The sequence below is a fragment of the Hippopotamus amphibius genome, chromosome 5, assembly GCF_030028045.1.
Source record: "Hippopotamus amphibius kiboko isolate mHipAmp2 chromosome 5, mHipAmp2.hap2, whole genome shotgun sequence".
Lineage (NCBI taxonomy): Eukaryota > Metazoa > Chordata > Mammalia > Artiodactyla > Hippopotamidae > Hippopotamus > Hippopotamus amphibius.
Genome location: NC_080190.1, coordinates 96,408,027 through 96,416,802, shown reverse-complemented (window position 1 = coordinate 96,416,802; position 8,776 = coordinate 96,408,027). Strand labels below are relative to the sequence as shown.

Sequence of the window (8,776 nt, the reverse complement as noted above, 5' to 3'; positions counted from 1 at the left end):
AAAGTTTTAATAATAATTAAATTTTCACAAACTGAAAAACACCTTGGCAAGTGTTATTTCAGAGCTGTGAGAGTTCTTTCTAAAAGGAGATCAGAGGTAGATGTTTGGAAGGTGTCTTGAAGGCTGAGTAGAAGCTTTCTGTGAGAACTACAGAGGAACAGAAACACTTCAGGTGAAGAGAATAAGTACAAAAGCACAAGAGCTTGAGGTACTTGCAGAATAGCAGTTCCTTGTGGCTGGAGCAAATGTGCTTGTGTGTGGTGGAAAAGAAGTTCTACAGAGAAATGAGACTCATATAACTAAGTAAGGAATCTACCCTTAATCTTATATACCACAATAAGAACAGAGAATTTTTCTAATTAAGGACTGACAGTGCCCATTTGTTTAGTTGATGGCAACTCTGACAGCTGCAGGGAAAATGAACTGAAGTCAGGATAATGAAGAGGCTGTGATAGGAATCTAGAGCCTGGAAACAGTGGGGCGTGAAAAAGGAAGAGATAATGAAAATGAAATAGGGTTTTCAAGCCATGTTTTGAGATAGAATGTTTTACTGATGCATTAAATGTGGGATGTAAAGAAGAAACCAAAGATAATTCCAAGGCTCCTAGCTTGAGATACTCTGTGGATACTCTATGATTAACCAAAGGGAGAACACAAGAGTCCAATGTTGGAGAGAGATGAGAAGGTAACAGGATCAGGAATTGGCAAGCTGGGTTTGAGGGATAAACATCTAGAAATGCCCTGTAGCAGCTGAAAGTTCAACCTTGGATTACATTCATTCTGCAAGCAATCATGAGCCAGCATTGATTGATACTGATATCTTTCAGAATATGAACTCCCATCAAGCACTTTTCCCATGTCTCCCCATTCTCTTGCAAAAATGGAACTTATCCAATTTTCCTGTTTACTTTCATTGTATTGTTTTCTGAATGTCAAGATAATTTGCATCTAGACTTGATTCATCACCGATTTCTGCTTTTTGTTTTTCACAGAGCTTATATTCTTGCATTATTTCTTTACCCAACTAGTTTAAAATGTTGAGCAGGACCAAAAGGAAATGCTATGGCCTGCCAGCCCTGAGGGGTTATGCAATTATTCCACATTTTGTAACACCCCTCCTTGATCTGTCTGCCCTTCTCTACCCTGCTCTTTGCCCCAGGAATTTGACTCTTGCCAACTACATAACCTGAGCACTTCGAAGTCTTCTGGCTTCTAGTTGGACCTGGCAAAGGAAGGCATGAAATGGGCATCTAAGAGTGGGAGCAGAGAGGTCAAGGGCTTTATTTTTTTGCCCCCTCTTTCTCAACTTTGGGTTTCTGGCAGTGGTTGCTATTAGCAAGAGATTCTCCTTCCTGAGGTCTAGCTCTCATTGGGCTCTAATGACATCATGTTCTCTCTCTGCCCCCTTAGATAATAGGGTGCTAATAGGTTCTGAGTCTCTGGGTGCTCCACTACCTCTTGGTGCCCTTAGTTCCACCTACACCCATGCACACATACCATTAACTTCTCTTCAAAACCCCAGATGAGTACCTTGCTGACTGAGTACCATGACCCTAAATTATGCACTGTCACTCAGGTTGACATTTTAGAGGTCTCTCCTATGTGAGTTTTGAATATAACTGAATGAAATGGTTATTATAAAGGACTTATTACATTTCTCTTAAAATATAGCTCTTCTCCCATTCCAACAGTACTTGCAACTGGAAGAATAATACAATATAATAGTTTCAAAGAATATTAGAGGAAAAAAACTCAGATGAGAGAGTGCGCACACACACACACACACACACACACACACACACACACACACACACCCCTTGCTTCCATAGCTCAAGTTATTTGGTTGCTCTTGCCCCAGGTGAAAATCATGATGTAAGTCAAGTGTAGCTCTTTGAAGCAGAAATAATACACCAGACCATAAACGTCTCATCTAGAGTAATCATTTGTAATTTAGTCTATTAGGTCCCTACACAGGCTTAGGGTATCCAGAGCACCACTTACAACATAATGAGAAACTATTCCCAAGATGAAGTTCTAGATTACCCTGATCTTAACTACTACCCATCAACTGTGGCCAAGCTAAATGAGAGAAGGCAATGGTTCAGATGTTTACAGTCTCAATACTTCTGTTTGTGCTAACATAGGTAAAAAGAAGAATAAATTTGGCCTCAAAAGTTTAGGAGGAAGTGTCTCTTTCTCACCCTAGAAATGTAGCAGGAATTGGCAGCAACAGACAGGACACAAAGGCTATAAGCAGGAAGCAATGTGTATTGTACTGGCACAGGCTCAGTGGATTCATATCCAAAGGCTGAGCCCCAAACACAGTGAGGCACCCCCTTATATGCTTTCATTAAACTCCTATACATTGGAATTTTTTTGTCTCCCAAATAAGGTAACAAGCAAAGGAGTGTATGACCTGATTGGGTACTTCCCTTTCTATGGCCTCTGGGCCATTGCTAAGTTACAGAGTTAGGCAGGAATTACCTAGCAACAGATTTATGCAGGAACCATGTGAGAGGGGCTTCAGAGTTAATGGGCACATAAAGGTAGTGGCAGGATCCAACTGCAATCCTTTCTAGTTGAGTTATGGCCTCCGGGCCCTAGTTTTACTTTGTTCTGGGGGAGCTCCCACCACATTTGCCCCTTTGATGCTCAGACCCTTCCTTCTAGTGTCCAAGGGCATCACTTTGGCTTGGGGGTTTATATTTCCATAGCATCATTGCATGTGTGGCCATTTTTCTTTCAACCATGGCCTTGATGAAACTTGAGACAAGTCTTATAACCAGAGGAGCCAGGCAGGGCAAGCTTAGGCAGGCTCCCAAGATTAAGAGCACACTAATTATGAGGGTCTTGAAGTCCCCAAAGGTTGAAAACCCCCCTTCAAATAAGTCTCCCAGGTCCCAGCCTTTCCTTTCAAAGTGGCCCACAAAACACAGCTCCAATAAGGACAATAGAAATAGTCCTCGGCAGCACATGGCAAAAATCCTATGGACACATCGCACATTTATCAGCAGGTCCATACTTTTGTTCCCAATATAGACCCCCACATGGTTCACTATAGGTCTACCAGGTACCACCGATGGCCTCACATACATCAAAAGTATTGACACTGGCAGGTGGGGATTAGTAATCTGGGTCCAATCAATTAAATGCCCCCTTTCCTGAGAGTGCCAAACTTCTAGCCATTTCTCATAAAGGGAAAGACTGTGGGTCAAAACATGTATATTGGTCTCCGTTCTGGCAGATGGAGTAAGTGGTCTTATTGTGGGTGCAAATCCCATGTACTTGTCTCTGCCATGAGAAGTGGGTGTGGTAAAGCAAGGTCCAAGTAACTCCCTGACCCAACCGGGTTATGTGGATGCATGGGTCACAAGAAAGGGAGTCTAAGTCTACTAGAGGGGTCCAGATTAGAAACATCCAACAGTAATAAAACACCCTGTCCATAGGGAAAAGAGGCATGCTAGTAAAATCTTTTGACTCCATTTCCAGTCTGCTGGAGTGGTCGCTGTCAGCCCTAAAGTGAAAACCAAGGTAAGAATTACAGCAACAGCTAGGGATAAAGGGTGACATTTTTATAGGAAACAAGAACAGTTTGTATGTTTTGCCCAACAGTTGATTCCTCAAGCTTCTTCTGTGCATAGATCAGTCAGCTTCCAGAGTGACTGAAGCAAGACTGCTGTCCTCCAGGTCCCCAGGTGCCACAACTTGCTTCTTCCGGATGATCAGTTTACAGTGTGTCGATTGATCAGGGATGCATTCCCAGTCTTGAGGGGCCTGCTTCACTCTGCTGTGGTGAATCCAAGGAGTCACCTCAGCCACCATTATTGCAGTGGGAGTGGACAGAATAACAGTAAATGGTCCCCTCCAGAGGGGCTTAAGGGGTTGGACATTCCATTCTTTTACCCATACAGCATCTCCGGGTTTAAAGGAACGGACGTCGGTGGTTAGGTTTACAGGTAGTCTTTCCCTGACCCAATGATGTATATCAGCTAGGGTCAAGCCAAGAGCCTACATTTGCTGCCTTAGGGTTATACTGCCCAATTCTTTTAAGTCTCCCCGCATACTCCTAATAATGGGAGGTGGACGCCTGTAAAGAATTTCATAAGGGGAAAATCCCATCTGTCTAGTGGGGTTAGATCTAATCCTCAACAAAGCAATCGACAGCAGCTGGTCCCAGTGTAGGTGAGTCTCTTGGCACAGTTTAATCAGTTGTAACTTTAAAGTTCAGTTTATTTGCTCTACCTTCCCAGAGCTCTGGGGATGATATGCTGTGTGCAACTTCCAGGTGATCCATAACCCCTTTGCCACCAACTGCACCACCTCGGCTACAAACGCTGGCCCATTATCTGATCTTATGGTGATTGGAATTCTGAATTGGGGAATGATTTCTTTCAAAAGAAATTGGACCACTTCACGTACCTTTTCTGAGCAGGTGGGAAAAGCTTCTACCCAACCTGAGAATGTGCACACAAAAACTAGTAGATACTTATAGCCCTGGACTCAGGGAAATTCAGTGAAGTCCACCACAACATTTTCAAATGGGGCTCCCCCAATGCTCTGTACCCCAGGGGTGGTCTTGGGTCCCTGGCGTGGATTATTTTGAGCACATGTCTCACACTGTTCGCATACCACTCACGCTATGCTAGAAAGTCGGGGAACATAGAAGTGCTGGTTCAATGTGGCTTCCAAGGCCATTCGGCCACTGTGGGTTCCCTGGTGGAACTGTTTAACAAAAGTTGGGGCTAGGGCCTCAGGAATTACTATTCGGCCGTCTTCAAATTTCCACCATCCACCAGGGAGATAGCTCCCCTTTTCAGTCTTAAACCAAGTATTTTCATGCTGTGAGTAATTGGGGTCCCATCCTGCCAGGGGATCAGGAAATAGTGCAGTGGTCAGAGCTGCTGTTTCCAGTGTTCCCTTGGAAGCTGTAAGCTTTGCCTCTTGGTCTGCTTTATGGTTTCCCCAGGTGACCATAGTATCTCCCTTTTGATGTCCCTGACAATGTATAACTGCCACCCTTTTAGGGGCCCATACATCATCTAAGAGTTCAAGGATTTCTTTGCCATATTTTATGTCCTTTCCCCCTGATTTAATTGGCTCATTTTCTTTATATAGAGCCCTGTGCACATAGAGGGTGGTGAAGGCATATTTAGAATCAGTGTATATATTGACCTGTACTCCTGCTGCCAACTGCAGGGCTCGAATTAGTGCAATGAACTCTGCCTTTGTGAAGAGGTCCCTTTTGGCGGAGGTTTTGCCTTGATGGTGGAATTTAGTGTCACTACTGAGTAACCAGCAAGGCGTTCTCCCTCTCTCACGAAACTGCTGCCATCAGTGAAATATTCAACATCAGGGTCCTTGAGAGGCTGGTCTGCTAGGTCTGGTCAGCTGGAGAACACCTCATCCATGACCTCGATGCAGTCATGTTCTGGCTGACTCGGCCAGACTGGTAGTAAGGTTGCCAGGTTTAGAGTCCTTACTACTTCCAGGTGAATGCATGGGTTTTCACACAGCATTCCGTGGTATTTAACCATTTGGGCGTTAGTCAGCCAATATTGTCCCTTATACTCCATCAAGGTTAACACTGAGTGGGGCACTCGGACAGTTAGGTCTTGTCCCATTGTTAAGTTTGTCAGCCTCAGACACCAAGAGCACTGTGGCTGTGAGTGCCCACAGGCAAGGTGGCCACCCTTAGGCAACAGAATCCAGCTGTTTGGAGAGGTATGCCACTGGGCGGTGCCATGACCCCAACATTTGTGTCAGGACCCCTACCACAATGCCAGTATGCTCATGCACATAGAGGAAGAAGGGTTCAGAAATGTCTGGGAATCCTAAGCCAGGCGCATTGGTGAGGGCCCACTTGATCTCATCAAATGCCTTTTGTTGTGCTCATTCCAACAGTGGTTCCTATTCTCCCCCCTTTGTAGCCTCATATAGGGGTTTTGCTAGAATAGAGAAGTTGGGTACCCAGATTCTACAGAAGCTGGCAGCTCCAAGGAACTCCTGAGCTTGGCACCGGGTCAATGGAACCAGGATTGAGCAGACAGTCTGCTTCCTTTCTGAGCCAAGTTGCCATTGCCCTTGAGAGAGGTGAAAGCCAAGGTAATTGACTTTTTCTTGACAGACCTGGGCCTTTTTCCTTGAAACCTTGTAGCCACCCTCCCATAGGAGAGTGAGGAGCTGTCACATCCCTTCCATACAGTCCTCCCGAGTCTGTCTGGCTAGCAATAAACCATCTACATACTGGAGTAGCATGTAGTTCAGCTGGTTGGCTGGAAAGGCTTTTAAATCCAAGGCTAACGCTGTGCCAAATATGGTTGGAGAATTTTTGAAACCTTTAGGCAGTCTAGTCCAGGTCAGCTGGACTTTGTTACCATTTTCAAAATTTTCCCATTGGAAGGTGAAGATTGGTTGACTCGGAGGGGCCAGGCGAATACAGAAGAAGGCATCTTTGAGGCCCATACATGTGAAGAAGGCAGCTTCAGTGGGGATAAGTCCCAAGAGTGTTTAGGGATTGGGGATGACTGGGTGAAGGGCTTGGTTTACTGCTCATAGGTCCTGAACTGGCTGGTAGTCATCTGTTCCTGGTCGCTGGACTGGCAGGAGAGGCATGTTCCAAGCCGACTGACAGGGTTGGAGGATCCGGTACTTTAGAAATCTCTCCAGATGCTTCTGGATTCCAATCTGTGCCTTGTGAGGTATGAAATACTGCTTTTGACAAGCAGGCTCTGTCCCAGGTTTCAGTTCCACTATTATTGGGGGTACATTCCTGGTCAGCCTGGGGAGGTTGTCCTCAACCCATACTCCAGGCACCTTAAAAGGGGGCTAAGGACCTTGTTGTGGCTTTTCTATGAAATTGTAGAGGTGCCACTCCTCTTCTCAGGGAACCATAAGGGCCATGAATTTTGCTCCTGGTTTCCCCAGGGTCAGAGTTGCTTGGCCAGGGGAGTTGAAAATTATCTGGGCTTGTAGCTTTCCCGATAAGTCTCATCCCATCAAAGCTACAGGGCAGTCAGGAATGTAGAGGAATTCATGAATGACTTCATGGCTGCCTAGGTTACATCGTCAAGACAGCAAAAAGGGTCGATGCGTGTGGCTACCTGTGGCTCCAGCAATGGTGGCCTGCCGGGGACCTGGGTACTGCTGCCTTCCCTGATGGAGGTAGGCTTCCAGCCACATATTGCCAGACTTCCTCAGGGACTCCATGAGTCCACCAGGGCTGTGAAGAAGGGCTTCACCTTGTAGCTGAGACCATGCTTGGTGCACAGGGCCTTGACCAGCAGGGCCACCCTGCAGTAGTTGTGCCTCAGCATCGTGGGGAAGAGGTGGTGCACTATCTGGAAGCTGAGGTGTCCCCTGAACCAGTTGATGAAGAGCGAGGGCTCCATGTTGCAGGTGGCTGCCAGCTGAGAGCTGGATCAGTCCCGGTGCTTCTTGTGGCAGATATCCTGGGGAATATGCTTCATCTGTGTGATTCACGTGAACCAGTGGCTCTCCAGGATGCTGACAGCCATAAAGAGGAGCAGCACCCCAGGAATGCCGAAGAAGCAGATGTAGGACTAGAGGAAGTGGGCATAGAATCTGGCAACCCAGAAAAAGTATGTCTGCTGCGTGCACACCAGCATGTATGCCAGATTTTCCACTTTGAAGTTCACCAGGATGAGCAGTGGTGGGCCGATCAGGAAGAACTACAGGTGCTGATGGTTGTAGGGTAAATATCTGTGTTTCTTCTTTCAGTACTTGAAGGACGACTTCCCCAGAAGGAAGACGGGCACCACGGTCACATACGGCTCCTTGTGGAAGATGTTGGGAAGATCCAGCGGTGGGCAGAGAAGACCCATTACAAACTGCTGGGCTACATGGTTCCACTGGACTTCCTAAAGATGGAGATGTGGCCCAGGTCATTCTGCAGACACCAGCTCCGGGCTGGGAGACAGACAGGATAAGGGCGGGGAGGGTGCTGGGCACCCAGCTGGGGCCGAGGACATTGATATTGAGCCAGGTAAGTATCTCCATGGCCAGGATGTAGCCCAGCAGGTGAGTGAAGAAGGTGGGCTTGACCTCAAACAGCCTCAGATACTCAACTGCCCAGCTCAGGGCCCACATGCAGCTGTGCCTAGAGGCTTATGTCATAGACGGATGCTCGATGACCAGCCCCTTGTCACCTGGCAGGTTGTGGATCAAATCTGTTCCCAGAGGAAGGTGGAAGCAGCATCCCCAGCTGCACAGGTCCCCTGCCATTCTCCCTGACTCCACCCATGGCTGGCTGCATGCAAAAGTCCTCGCAAACCCTAGACCTCGCTGAGGCCCAAGCAAGACACCAAGGGGAGCAAGGCTGCCTTTGGAGACTTTCTCCATTACCACCCTCTGCTCAGCCAAAGATCTGTTTTGACTTGGGTATGAAACACTATGTTTGTAACCACTGATGTAGCAAATTAGCTAACAGCGCCAACAACTGCATAATCATGTGGTATGTGGCCTGTACCTCCCTGAGGCCAGTCAGCCTGGTTCATGGCCTTAGCTTTACCCAGCAAGGGCATAAGTATACAAGAAAAAATCTATACCCATTACTGGAGAGAAAAATCAAAATATATGCCCCAAGTCTGGTCAATCAGTAGGATCACCTTCATACACAAAGGACAATATTAAAATTAAGACCATCTGCTCAAAAATTAAATGTGCACATGCAGTTAACTGTGATGATTGAAGGAAGTCAATAAATTAGCAGAAACTTATGAAACAGTAAAATTTGATTGTAAAAGGTATTCACAGCTAG

The 8,776-nt window shown here is 46.4% G+C and overlaps 1 pseudogene; it reads right to left on the bottom strand.

The window, feature by feature from the left end:
- Positions 1-7,065: 7,065 nt before the first annotated feature.
- Positions 7,066-8,106, bottom strand: LOC130854258 (fatty acid desaturase 3-like; annotated as a pseudogene).
- Between the last annotated feature and the right edge of the window lie 670 nt (positions 8,107-8,776).